The sequence below is a fragment of the Mustela nivalis genome (assembly GCF_964662115.1).
Source record: "Mustela nivalis genome assembly, contig: HAP1_SCAFFOLD_813, whole genome shotgun sequence".
Lineage (NCBI taxonomy): Eukaryota > Metazoa > Chordata > Mammalia > Carnivora > Mustelidae > Mustela > Mustela nivalis.
The window spans coordinates 118,822-132,772 of record NW_028135851.1 but is presented as its reverse complement, the minus strand read 5'-3'; the positions used below and the strand labels follow the sequence as shown (position 1 = coordinate 132,772).

The window sequence follows — 13,951 nt, the reverse complement described above, 5'->3', positions numbered from 1 at the left end:
TCAGACTGAAAATTCCTCCTCCCTCAATGACAGGGAAAATTAGCAAAAATCCTGCTGATAATGCAAAATTACTGCAAATGAAGTACTATCTGTCAAAAAAGCCAAAGCTGATCAATCCCCACCCTTATACAATTTCATCATTTAAAACAAATGACCTAATTTCAACTCAAGAAGTGAGGCTCAGACTTTTTGCTTATTTTCCTAATTTTTTCCAATCAAATCACCCCTTCCTTGTCTCTATCAAGGTCTCTTCTCTTCACACCTTCACCTCCCAGTTTCACATGACTCATCTTCCCAGCCTCAGTATAAACACCACTTTCTCCAAGAACCTCTTCCCACCCTCCCAAAGCTGGTCTCCCTGCTATACTCTTCCAAGACACCCTGCTTTTCTCAATCATTCCAATCACACTGTGGGTTACTTGTCCAAGGCTGCCTCCTTCCCTAGACTGTAAATCCCAAGCACTCAAGACCACACGCTATAGACTATATAACATGCTCAGTATATTAATTTTTAATTTAAAAAATGTCCATTCAAAAGACTTTCTTCAGAAAGTCTGAGTTCCACTATGTGCCAGGCACTGTACTAAGCATTGGGAACAGAGCAGTAAGAAAGAAAATTTTTTAAAAACGACTTTCCCTCACTTAAGAAGTCAAAAGACAATGCAGTGAGGAAAAAAAAATATATCAGGCATTCGATAAATGGGAAAGGTCATACAATTTTAAATGAAGTCATTAGGGCAGGCTGCACTAAGAAGGTGGCATTTGAGTGGAGACCTGAAAATGGAAAGAGAGCAAGCATACAGAGACCAGGGAACAGAGAGCCGCCGACAGAAGCCACAGTCCACTGCTTGCCCACGGAGACGGCTAAGAAGGCGGCTGGGGCTCTGGGAACACCAGCACCTGAAGATGGCCGAGAAGCCAAGCAAGCAGAGATGGGAAATAATGAAACATGTTACATACTAAACATTGTGACTACCAGGTTGTCACTGGAAATTAAACATGATTTTAATGGCACGTGTACTTAAGACACAACACGGGACGCTACTGACTCTTCGGGAAGATCAAATATTCAAAAAACTGCAAGAAATGATCTCAAAATGGAAGGAGGGAGTTATTCTTGAGGGACAGCACTATGGTGGAGGCTCCTGTACTTTCCAGATTCTAAAAGCAGCGCGTACTGTTTTTACTATCAAATGGAAAGAAGTGTAATTTTAAAGATTGATTGATTGATTGATTTGACGGACAGAGATCACATGTAAGCAGAGAGATAGGCAGAGAGAGAAAGAGGGAAGCAGGCTCCCCACCAAGCAGAGAGCCCGATGTGGGGCTCGATCCCAGGATCCTGGAATCACAACCTGAGCCGAAGGCAGAGGCTGTAACCCACGGAGCCACCTAGGCGCCCCAGGAGTGTAATTTTAAAGAATCATAAAGGCCTAGACAGAAGAATGACTAAGAACAGATTTGTCCTTGTCCTAGGTCACATGCAGGAAGCCATGCCAATATAATGACACAAAATGGAAATACACTGTTAATTAGAAAAGTTTTTTTTTTTCTTGACCAAGTAAATAGCAAAGTTATACTGTATCCCATTTTTACCTTAATCAGCCAATGGAAGCTTACATGTACTTGACTAGATTTTATAAATCCCCACGACAAACCTGTTGGGGTTTCCACATCTGGTCTTTTGGCTAGGGGGAGTTTCCAGAGTTTCGCTGAGTTTATCAGCTTGTCTTCTATTGTAGCAATGACTGTAATAGCACTTTCATTGCTCTGAGTCCCGCGGTAAATTAAAACTGTATTTTGCAATTCCTCTTAGCACCCAAACTATCACTGGTGTTCTGATTCGTTTCAGAGTTGTCTTTTCCTCTGCCAAAATGAATTGTTTGGGGAGCTTTCATGCACCCAAAGGGACATCGAGCTGGGACTTCTTCTTCTGTATGATCCCGGGACTGCTTCATCAAGAGAAGCCGCAGTGAGCGCCCAGGGAATGTGTGATGCAGCCTGTAAGACTATTTCAATCACCTGCTAGAAAGAAAAACAGCCTGAAGAATCAAAATACATCTTGTCCTTGCTCAAACACCAAGTATGGGGTGCCTCGGTGGCTCAGTGGGTTAAAGCCTCTGCCTTTGGCTCAGGTCATGATCCCAGGGTCCTGGGATCAAGCCCAGCATCAGGCTCCCTGCTGAGCAGGGAGCCTGTTTCTCCCTCTCTCTCTGCCTGCTGCTCTGCCTGCTTCTGCTCGCTCTTGCTCTGTCAAATAAATAAATAAAAATATTTTTTTAAAAAAACACCAAGAATATTGAGGGTGAGAGTCCTTTCACAATGTATGTGTACATCCAATTATCACATTATACACATTTTCTGTCAATTATACCTCAATAAAGCTGGGGGAGGACATTTTGTATATTGAAAAAAACATGAGTATATATACCACTCTTCTCACTCTAAAAGTGCTCTTCAGCTTATCCCATAAATTTCACTGGCATCTACTCTGACATATAACAATTTCTCCCCAATACTGCCAGGCTCTGACTTCTCAGCCAAGCTTCAAACTCAAATTCCAGCTACCAGCTGAAAATCTTTGCCTAAAACCGACATGCCTCACTGGAAGAATTCTTATACTATCACGTCCCCTCTGCTAACGGCTTCAACAAGCCTTTTTTTTTGGCCCCCAGTGACTCTGCCCCATTCTGTGGGCACTGCAAGATTGACACAAAGCAAACGATCATTCTGCCACAAACCCTAACCAGTCACTCACACGCATTCGCTGGGCCTTCTCCGCTTCCATGTGGAATGAGCTGCTCAGTCAGCCTGTGCACAGAGGCCAGAATTCTACTGCAAATCCTCCCTCTCCTCCAAGGCAGAGTTCTTCTCTCTATCCTCAGACGCTCAGGCAGCACTTGGTTTAAACCTCAGTTTCAAGTATTCATCGTTGTCCGCCTGATCTTGGGCATTTGTTTTCATGGTTCTCCATCTTTATGAGCTACTCGAGAGCAGGGACCATACTTCCTGGATGTATTTATTATTATTATTATTATCATTTTTTACTTTAGTGTTCTGAGCCAAGCATGAGGACTTAACCATGGAAGTGCTCCAGGACCAGAATTTCGGCCTCACGAAGCTGAATTGACTAGGTCTCAGAGAAAGTGACAAGGGAACCGGATTCTGTTGAATTTGGAAGTCAGTTATCCTGCCCTAGCCTTTGAACTTTTAAGTCTCTGTGTCGACGCCAAGGACAGCAAGCAGTTCTGTATGGAACTACAATATAATACTGAATACAGAATGAATGCCTCATTTTCTTGACGGGACAATAAGCCCTCTTCCAACAAATCACAGCCCAAGATGGCAAAGCAGCTCCTTCACAAAAGGCAATTCTGTCTCTGCAAGGAGTCTCCCTTATTAGCAAGAGCCTACCACCCACGCCATCTGATTACGGACTTGGAAGAAGGTGCTCACTTAATACCGGCACCACGAAACCTGCCACGGATAAGGAGCTCTACCTATCTTCTCCGGGGCCATGCTCGCTGGGCCTACCGCAAACGTCTTGTTTTCCTCCTAACAAAAGGTTCGCAGATGTCCGAGTCGTGCTCCCCAAGGCCCCTCCTCCCCTCACCAGACACCCAGATGAAGCAGAGTCTTGTGAGAATGACATTCTTTGCAATGCTATTTGTTGTCTCTGTTGTCACGCAGCTGGACATAGTTTTCTTGCTCCCTGTTCCTAACAGCCAGACGTCCGTCTCTGATAGAAGAAGCCTCACGTAGTGACACCGGACTGCGCCGGCTCAGGAAAGCCTCACGTGCTCCTGGGACTTCGAGCATCTGAGCCCTGGCAGCAGCCTTCATGACAAACAGAGACAGGGGCGAGCGCGTGCACACAGACACACAGGTACCTGGCTATCTATAAACAGACCTGCACGCACACATAGAAATATCTACACACACGACAAGTTTGTAGATCTGCACGAGCAGAAACACAAGTGTGGAAGGCCGTGCGACCCACTGTTGACAAAGAAGGTACATCGCATGCTTAAGGTTAAAGGGGCTGAGGGAGGTTATTGTGTTTACTTCAGACACATCTATACTGCTTGGATCATTACAAAATCCACATCTTTTTATAAATGGATGCAGCGACCTTCTTCCGGTTAGAACCCTTTCTACTATGTTCACTCCCTCTGGGATGGAAACCAGTGAAATGCATTAACAGCGAAGTCCGGAGATAGGGTGGCCTCAAAAGAACTCTGACTCTCCAGTGAACACTAGATTTGGATTATTCTAGTAAAGCATAAACTGAATATAGAAACTTAAACACACATTGGGTCAAAATTGGTATCTAAAATGAGAGCGCCTGGGTGGCTCATCCTGTTAAACCTCTGCCTTTGGCGCAGGTCACAGTCTCAGGGTCCTGGGATCCAGCCCCGCGTCAGGCTCCCTGCTCAACGTGGAAGTCTGCTTCTCCCCCTGCCCCCCCTCTTGCTCATGTTTGTGCTCCTTCTCGCTCTCAAACGAATAAAATCTTTAAAACAATAAAATAAAAATATCCAAAATGAGATGGAAGCAAGTCAAGGTTGCAGGTAAGACACAGCTGCATCTGGCTCTACAACGGACACAAACAGGTAAATCTCGGGAAAAAATTCAGCTTTATAAGTTGACAATGAGAATACCAGGCTCTGTGTTCTCCTGTTTACCAGGGAAAGGCTAACTTACCTGGAGCTACCACGACCCAAATGCAAGAATAATTCCACAATCGTGCTCCATATGTGAAACATTTCAAAAGAATTTCCATTAAAACAGTACAACAGAATGAGAACTCCCTGAAAAGGAACCTTACACATCTTGTTTTCTTCTGTATCCCAGTATATGGCAGGTGTACAACCAATATCCACTGACTATGGGACAAATAAATGAACAAATGAAAGAGTAAGGAACAAGTAAATGAAAACTAGAACTAGCAAGCGGATAATGCAGGTCTTATTCCCATTTTACAGATGTAAAAAGAGAGAAACATTGACTTAATGCAATAGAAGCAAATCTATTTGCTACAAATACAAAGCCTTTTGATTCCCTCTATCTTGATCCCTTTTTTCTCTTTTAGGTTCCTTGATTTCTCTCCTAGCATCCTTCAAAATGCTGATCCTTCAGCAGCCTTCACTGACCCTGACCACCACCACGCCCTTGAAGGTCAGATGTCCCTGCTTGGTGCCCCCATACTGCCCGGCACTCATCTCCCTCCTCCCACTGCTGCACTGAATCACATGGAATCTGTTAACATGTCCGTACGTCCTAGAGGACTCCCAGCACCAACCACCTAGCACAATGCTTATTACACAGCAGGCAATCACTTCAGTGCTGCTAGAGTTGGGGAGAATTGGTCTCCTCTGCCCCTGAATTATTTCTCCTTCCAAAGAGCCAGGAATATCCTTCTGTTCGGGCAGAATTTCAGGATGAAGGCAGTTTACAGGCCGATCTAGGAGAACCACTTAAACAGACAAAGAAAACCGAGGAGGACAGATTTACATGAAATCAAATCTAGTCCATTGTTTTGATATTTAAGGAAATGGATAAAGGGAAACTTGCTACAAAGAAGTGGTTCACAGGAGCACCCTCGTAAGCATAGGCACCTATGATGGCTGTAATGAACAAAATTCCCTTCAATGGTTTCAACCTGGGAAATCCCACCCCCAGAGAGACCCACGACCAGGTGTTATGGGTCAAACTTTCTTTTTCTCTTTAAGAGAACCGGGCTGGTTTTGAAATTCTTTTCCCTTATCTCCACATTAAATACAACAAACACAGCCTGCTCTAGCTCATTCAAGCTTATACATGTTTGTTTTAGCACTAAAGTTAAGATTCTGCCCTGTCATTCTAGCACTTTTTCAAAAGTAGTACTATAAAAATAAAAAAAAAAAAATTATAACCTCGATCCATGCACACAGTACAATAGTCCTCTTTCCATTTCTGAAAGAAATTTGAATTTTACATGAACTTCAAGGTTCATGTTTCTATAGCGGCAATCAGGTGACAGGAGCTAACATTAAAGTGGTAGGACAGTCTTCTTTGCCCCATCTCGGTAAGTCAGTAACAACAATGCTACTATGAAATCATACTAACCTGCAGGAAAAAAATGTCAGGGCATTTAAATAAAATCACAATCACCACCATCCTCTCTTACTTCCCTCCCTAAAAACTGAAAAAACAAAGTATCCTTCTAAGAAACAGAGTATACAACCCTGGGCTGCTTCAAGTTAACTAATTAAACATGACAAAGCCTGGTTCCCTTGTAAAAGATAAAACTGGTGGGAGGATCCTCCATTCAAATTGTTTCCAGAAGATAGTAAAAAACAGCTCGCCTAATCTCTTTTTATTAAGGCTCTTGGGTACCCCAGCATCTCCAGATTCAAGGCATTAGAAGACTTAGCCAGACTAGCTCACCTGTGACCTACAGCTGAAAAGCCACCCACTCCTACCTGTGACATGGAGGCACTGTGGGAGAAGAAACAGACCAGCCCCAAAGAGATTCTTCCTATCTGAGAGGTTATGAACTAGACACCGTAGCTCTGGAAATTTAGGGAGGAAATAAAACAGGAGGGAAAAAAATTATTGGAAAGGAGATTTTTTTTTTTTTTTAATTTTACAGAGATCACAAGTAGTCAGAGAGGCAGGCAGAGAGAAAGAGGAGGAAGCAAGCTCCCTACTGAGCAGAGAGCCCAATGTGGGGCTTGATCTCAGGACCCTGAGATCCTGACCTGAGCCGAAGGCAGAGGCTTAACCACTGAGCCACCCAGGCACCCCTGGAAAGGAGATCCTTAAAGAAGTATTCATCTATACCCTGAAGCTACTTCTATTGGAATTACGCTTAAAGGATTTTCAGGGTTGGGTCTAGCCCTCACTGCAGTCCCCAAAGTATTGCTCTCTCCCACCTCCTCCCTGGATCCTTTTCTCCTCCCCTTTTTAAAACTAATAATAATTCTTTCTCTTCTGCACAACAAATATCCAACCGCTGTGGTTAAACACTATGTATAAGATAAACAGGGTCAAGAATGCTGGTTGCCATCAGAGTCATGTTTAAATTAGCATTAACTAGCAGGCCCTTTCCTAAACAAAACAAAATGCTTTCTTGGTCAGCGCTGGGCCTGGAGAGTGATTTTAACTCACATGCTCAAAAGGCCTCGCAAGCATCATTAATTCCTGCTCAATGAAATTTCTCGAAAGACCACTATTGGTTTGGGAGGACTGTGGAGGAAGAAACTACGTATCATTTATTCTATCATTTTTATATAATCTGGATGAGCTGGCAGCAGTGCCCGAAAATTCACTAGCCATGAGTTACAATGAAAAGTAAAGGAATCAAAGTTCAGTGCTTTCACACTCTCACGACGCCCCAGTAGGCGTCACCATTGTCTTTTGGCATGTTGGGGGTTAATGCCTAGTCCTTCCCAACCCCACATAACACAGCTTCTTAAAATAACATCCAAGGTCCCCGCTAATTTACCGCCTGGTCCCTTTCCAGCCTTCAATAACCCCAGACTCCAACTATATCTTCATTCTCCACCATTCATCTTTTAAGAGATGCATCCATTTAAGGATCCTTCAAGGCCCTTCTATGAAGTCTTCCCCAGAGTCAGAAGTTCATTTTCCATTCCCGAGCATGCCAAGGGTTCTTGGGTTCTACAGCTGCCACCTAGTTATGCAAGCCAGCTACTATGTTAGCTGCATGTTTCCCCTCTGCACTGCTGCTCCTTCTAAAGCCTCCTTTTTAGCATCTTTGTGTCTCTCTCTGTAGGAGGAATTCAGTAACTGCTTATTCAATTACAATCTTCTCCTTTTTTCCCAACCTTCTAAGGCATTCATGATAGTTCCCCACTCGGTATTTTAAGTAATAACACAAAAGGGATGGAGGGAGGGGGCAGGATATGTAAAAACAAGAAACCAAATAGTATGATGCGGAGTTAACCAGGCCAGAGCAAACTTGGAGACTTTAAACCAAGAGCTTATGTTCCCAGTTTTATTACATCACACTTCACTTTTAAAATAAATCATGTTCCTCAAGTGTGTATGCATATGGGTACAAAAAAAAAAAAAAAAAACCCTAAAAAAAGACCAGCCACACATTAAGCACAGACATTAAAATCTTGACCTTAAACTAAATTTTAACTGTTATTTGTTGAACACTTGGGAGATTCCCACTGAAAATGATACAGTGTATTCTGCCCAGAGTGCAACTTTCTTTACTAAGCATTTGAAATAAGATTCTTGGCCCTAAAAATCACAAACTTAAAGACTGAATGTCATTATGTAGCAAAAAAAAACTTAGCAAGTGAGAGCTTCATTTTCTTTGAATTTCCCAGTCTAACAAAGCAGATTCAATAAGGCCTTGAAAAATCTATGGTATAATTTTTTTAAATGAAATTTCTGTTTGGTAAATATTAGCTTCAAATAAAAATAGAAGTTTCCAAACACAAGTTGTTGAAAGAGCTGCCCTTCCCATCTCTGTATTTTTCCCCGTCTTTCACAGGGATACTGAGATCCACCGAGTGAGTGTCCACAGCATTGGGCAGCTGTGGGGCAAATGGGAAGCTGGTCAGCTCCCACGACAGAGACGACCCTCACATCACATCACTTTTAAGGCTGAACAAGTTCACTCACTGTAAGAGAATAATGGAAGTCTGAGGAGGTGTGGGGGAGTATTACTGATGCCCTTGTGGAGGAGGAAAGAAAAAAACAGAGGAAAATCAATCCCCCTAGGTCAAGGTTCTACCCTACCCACCCCTCCAGGCATCTCGTACAGCGGGTTTTTTTTTTTTTTTTTTTTCCTACCTTTCAACCTGTTGCCCTCTCACTTCCCTTCTGGAATAACCCATTCACACTTTACTCTCTTCGTACTGTTCCAGCAAAGGATAACCAGGCTTCAGGTTCTAATTACTTGGGGGAGCTGGAAAGAACAGCGAAGATCATTAAATCCATCCATTTTCCAGATGAGTACCAGGAGGTGAAAGAAAAGCTGACCTGACTGGCTGAGGTGGTACCACTAGGGGACGTGGTGAGCATACAGGCTCGGATTAGGACAACCCACTCTTCCCGCCTGGCCCTGCATTCGGCTGGTCCCTTCCCCCTAAGCACTACCTCTTTCCCTATTCAGCTTCTTTATCCTCAGATTAAACAGCGTGAAGTAAAACACAGACATAACACACTTAACAGTGCTAATCGTTATTCACAGTTTTGCATTCAAGGCAAATTTGCTCACTCCTACCAGATTTAGAGAACCGAGGACAGAAACAACTAGATGGTGCAGTGTGTGTGAGAGACAGACAGAACGCAATTTAGCTCATTCCAAGCCATCAGAACGTCAGTATACACCCCTTTCCTTCAGGCCCACTCTTCTATTTGACAAGGGAATCGCTTCTTAAAATTTAAAAGGTTTCCCAGTGCAGTCTCCCTTTAACCAGAATCGCAGGCTTTAAATCACAGACCTCTGGCTTCACAGTTATGCTTACGCTGGGCAAACAACACTTATGCAAATAAGTGAAAAACACGGACTGTTAGAGCCTGAAGGAATAGAGGATTTTATCCTAATAACGGCAGTTACACGTTTCCGATATTCAGGTTTGCAAATGTGCACCTATGCCAATGGGAATCGGTGCAACTTTAACAAGGGAGCACTCTCTGAAAACCCACATTTACGAAAAATCCAGAGATTTCAACAAACAAGAAAAGAAAGAGAAGTAGCGACAGAGAGCAACAATCTCGGGCCCCAGACCGAAGGCAGCAACAAGTCCTGGATGCCGTCATGCCTCACACACCAAAGGCCAAATGGCAGCAAAGAAAAAAACAAGAATAAAATTTAAATCCATTCATAACAAACTAGTCCTACACAAACCAAACGAGCCTGTCGGTTTCAAAACCACCAACTCTAAGCCAGGTCCCTCCCTTGCCTTCAATTTCCCAGTTACTTGCTGAGCGTGTTTGTTAGGCGGCTGCACAGAAACTAAGTTGCAAGTCCGCAGCTGGAGAGAGACTAAGGAGTCGCCCGAGAGAAGCAAGAGGTGCGGGAGCTTCGCGCTGCGGGGCGCAGGGTATCCCGGCGATCCACGTCCACCCCGACCCGGCTTTGGGGTAATTTCGAGCCCTCCACCCCCTGCGCTCCCTCTCGCGCTCCCACCGAGACCCAGGTAACCCGAGGCCACCTACGTGTCACTTGGGCGGGTCCGGGACGCAAACGCGGCACCAAGCGCGGGCCCCGGGGCGCACTGACCTGGCCGGGGGGTGGCACGAAAGGGCCAGCGGCCCGGGCGGCTGCGGCAACTTCCCTCCCGGGGCTCGGTCAACTGGTTGGCGGCGGAGACCAGGAGAGCCTCGCCTCCCGCAGGCCAGCTCGCAAGCGCGCACGCCCACCCACAGGCGACCCAGGCGAGCGCGCGCGCGCGCGCACACACACTTACACTCGCTAGCACACTCGCACGCACAGCCACAAAGCCTGTCTGCCCCGGGACAGTGCGAGCCGGGCGCGCCGTGCGGCGGCGCAGGCGACGCGGCGGCCACTGGCTCCGCGCCCTGTCCCCCGCCCCGCGCCGCGCCCGCCCCTTTACCTGCGCCCGCCGCTGGCCCCCCGGGCTGGTCCCCCGCGGCGCGCTCGCTCCCCCCGGCCGGCGCCCGGCCCTCCGCCCGCCCCCTCGGCCGTCGCCCGGAACGGGGCCGCCCCCTGCGCCCACCCCCCCGGGGGAAGCCGGGGAGGGCTCCGCGGCGCCGGCGCCCAGGCCGCCCAAGATCCGGGCAGCGCTTCGCCGCGGACCGAGCAGTCGCGCCCCGGGGAGCGCCAGCCGCCGCTGGGGCCGCCTGCTGGCGCTTTGGCGCGCGGGCCGGGGCGGCGGGGGAGGGGGCGCCGAGGGAGAGCCGGGGCCGCGGCGGGGACGCCAGCCTCCTTTCTTCCAACGCCTTCTTTCTTTTCTGCCGGCTCCACGTAGCACCAGTCAGCAACTCCCGCACCCCCGACTCCCTCCCCTCGGCCCGCTCCGTCACCTGGCGTGACGCCCCCTCCCCCATCATGGCGACCTCCGGGCACCAGCCGCTGGGCGGGGGCGGAGGGGCGCCGAAGCCGCCCGCTACGGTCTCACCCCCGCCCCCTCCGCAGCCCCCAGTGACCCACGGTCGGGGAGACCCGCGGCCGGCGGCTCGGATGCTCGCCCCTCCCGCGCTCACCTCAGCGCCCGCCAGCTTGCCGGGCTGGGGGGGCTCCCTCGCACGGCGCGTTTTCATTTTGTCGCTCTTCTCTTCCCCCTCGAAAAGCTCTGGAAATCATCGCGGGCGCGCAAAACCCCTGAAGTCTGGGCCTCTCTCGTAGTTCAGCTTCTCAACTTTGCAGAAGACACAAAGTTTCTCCCGGCACAGCTTGTAACTCGAGGCTGCAGAGAGCCGAGAGTCGACTTTTCGGCTAGAAAGGTGCACGCGTTTCTGTGTCTGAGTTTTCCGCTGACTCGGTCTGCGGACCACAGCAAGTGGGACGGGGCTCCCCTAGATCTCCGGAGCCGGGATTACATGCTTCTCTTCCGCTTTCCCAGTCAAACTTTCAGTGCAAACTACCAGTTGCAGGAGAGTGATTAAGGGCGGGGAATGCACACCTGGAGGTGTGGGCGGGAGCGGCGCCGGACTGAGGCCTGGGGATCGGGAGGAAGGTGGCAGCCACCAGGGGATCGCCCTGGTCCTGTGTCAACACCCGCTCCCCCGGGGGCTTTCCAGCCGCGCCACCCCCCACCCACCTCCCGCTGCCCACCCTTGGCTTCTCAGGATTTCCGCAGTTGGGGCACTTCTCTGCCTCTCGCTCCGCTGCCCAAGTCGCCAGGCCTCAAAAGTAGCTGAGCTGAGTGCTCTCTCGCCTGAAAGGACACATAAGAGACCGGGACAGCGGTGTGGCATGGGGACTCATTCAGCGGGACGGTAACTGCGTGGGAGAAAGAAACGCAGAACGGAGATGGGGGGGCGGGGGGCTGCACTGGTGGGAGTCGCTCGATCTCCGGCTTTCCGAAAGGAGAGGTCCCTTTAAACCGCAGTGGGCGGAGAGGGGAAGACTTCTCGGAAGGGATGCAAACTTTTCTAGATACAAGTGAGGTGTGCTTCTACTAGGACCTGACCCGCTCCTGCCCGCGACTACTTAGAACTTGACCGTGCTGGCCTGTGGTTTTCACAGGATGCGCAGGGCTAAGACCTGTCCGCTAGTCAGTTACTACCTAAAGCGGTTTCTTTTTTAAAAATAATCTTTCAAGAGAGCCTGGGTGGCTCAGTGGGTTGAAGTCTCTGCCTTCGTCTGAGGTCATGATCCCAGGGTCTGGGGATCGAGCCCCGCTCGATCAGCAGGGAGCCAGCTTCCTCCTCTCTCTCTGCCTGCCTCTCTGCCTGCTTGTGATCTCTCTCTGTCAAATAAATAAATAAAACATTTTTTAAAAAATAAATAATCTTTCAAATCCTTCTCCTTTAAAAATATGTGTGTACATGTGTATACCTGTATACATATGTATATATATACATATGTATATATGTGTATAATGTGTATATGTGTGTATACATATGTATATATGTGTATACATGTGTGTGTGTGTGTGTGAGTGTGTACTTATTTATATATTTTTTTAAAGAATTCTCTACACACCATTTGAGGCTTGAACCTGCAACCCGGAGGTGGAGACCCAGGCTATAGGGACTGAGCCAGCCAAGCGCCCCTTTCTAAAAAAACCATACATTCCACTTTCTCTCCTTTCCTACCAATTTACGGTTTATTTTACAATAATCCACTTAGAATGTGAAAAATTAGAAATGGTAATACACGCATGGTGCCAATATATTCATTACAGTATAGAAATGCATGTACACACTCTTATTTCAAATGATGAGAGGCATGGATCTTACACTCAAAAAATATATTGGACAAATAGGACCATATCCACTATAAAGTCTAAGTATGATACAATGTATATATTGCTAAGAAGAGAATATATGCTGAAAGGGTTTTGTTTTCAACCATAGCTCTACACAACTCAAAATCACTTAGCTAATTTTCTTTTTTTTTTCCCAAAGATTTTATTTATTTGACAGAGATCACAAGTAGGCAGAGAGTCAGACAGAGAGAGAGAGAAGGAAGCAGGCTCCCCGCCAAGCAGAGAGCCCCATTAAGGTCTCCATCCCAGGATCCCGAGATCATGACCTGAGCCGAAGGCAGAGGCTTAACCCACTGCGCCAGCCAGACGCCCCACACTTAGCTAATTTTCATTTCTCCTGATTATACATTCCTTATTTACCGCTAGGTTTCTCAATGCCAAAACTTTACTATCTAGTGAAAAGAATATTCTACATTTTATTTAAAATAGTAAAAGTATGATACTAATTTTATCAATAAGCATTATAGATTATTTAATTTAAACAAGTATTTCAATGTCTAGCCCCTCCTCATAAGTCAAAGTGTAAATAAGTTTCTTGTTTACCACTGCCCTTAAATACTTTTGAATATACTGATTCTCCCTTACCATCTTAAGGAATATTGTTGCTTGTGTTTTGATTATATATTAACTGCCTTAATATATAACTGCCTACTCTGTTGTCCTGACATCCAATGGGGAGTTCTATCCACATAAGACATATATGTATTCAAGAGTTCTAAGTTATTTGCTGCAAAATACTTTATTTCCTCTTTATTTGGTCTACTGTGGCCTAAAATGAAATGGAGGGCAAAAGTCAAGGTCAGCCTGGACAGACCTGTCTTTCTGACAAGTGTAGACCTGTCTGAAAAAGACTGCTCTGCAACCAGCTTTAAAACAGTAACTTTCAAATCAAATGTAAGCTGTATGCCCAGTGTAAAGGGGAGTGAGAGAATGAAATCCAAAACAGAATTCAGCTCAGCACAGAGATTAATTCATCAAAACTAGTACTGTGTTCCAAATAAGCCAGTTTTCTCCTCTGTAAAATGGGA

General features: G+C 46.7%; 1 protein-coding gene and 1 long non-coding RNA gene across 6 annotated transcripts in view; one reads left to right on the top strand and one right to left on the bottom strand.

Annotated features, from left to right (window-relative positions):
- The window catches only part of LPAR1 (lysophosphatidic acid receptor 1), a 214,929-nt gene that overhangs the window by 118,818 nt on the left and 82,160 nt on the right, over window positions 1–13,951 (bottom strand). Inside the window, exon 1 of one of the 5 annotated variants that reach the window (XM_082750172.1) lies at window positions 11,194–11,328. The exons of 1 other annotated variant lie outside the window; for it this stretch is intronic. The gene's annotated coding sequence lies outside the window, so the exon portion shown is untranslated. Of the gene's footprint in view, window positions 1–10,185; window positions 10,533–10,583; window positions 10,667–11,193; window positions 11,329–13,951 lie in introns of those variants that run through there. 3 more of the 5 variants (XM_082750174.1, XM_082750173.1, XM_082750177.1) reach the window with 3 other exon arrangements.
- On the top strand, window positions 9,953–12,440 carry LOC309857510. Its single transcript, XR_014307740.1, has 2 exons — window positions 9,953–10,166; window positions 11,281–12,440. It is a non-coding gene; the product is annotated as an uncharacterized lncRNA (long non-coding RNA).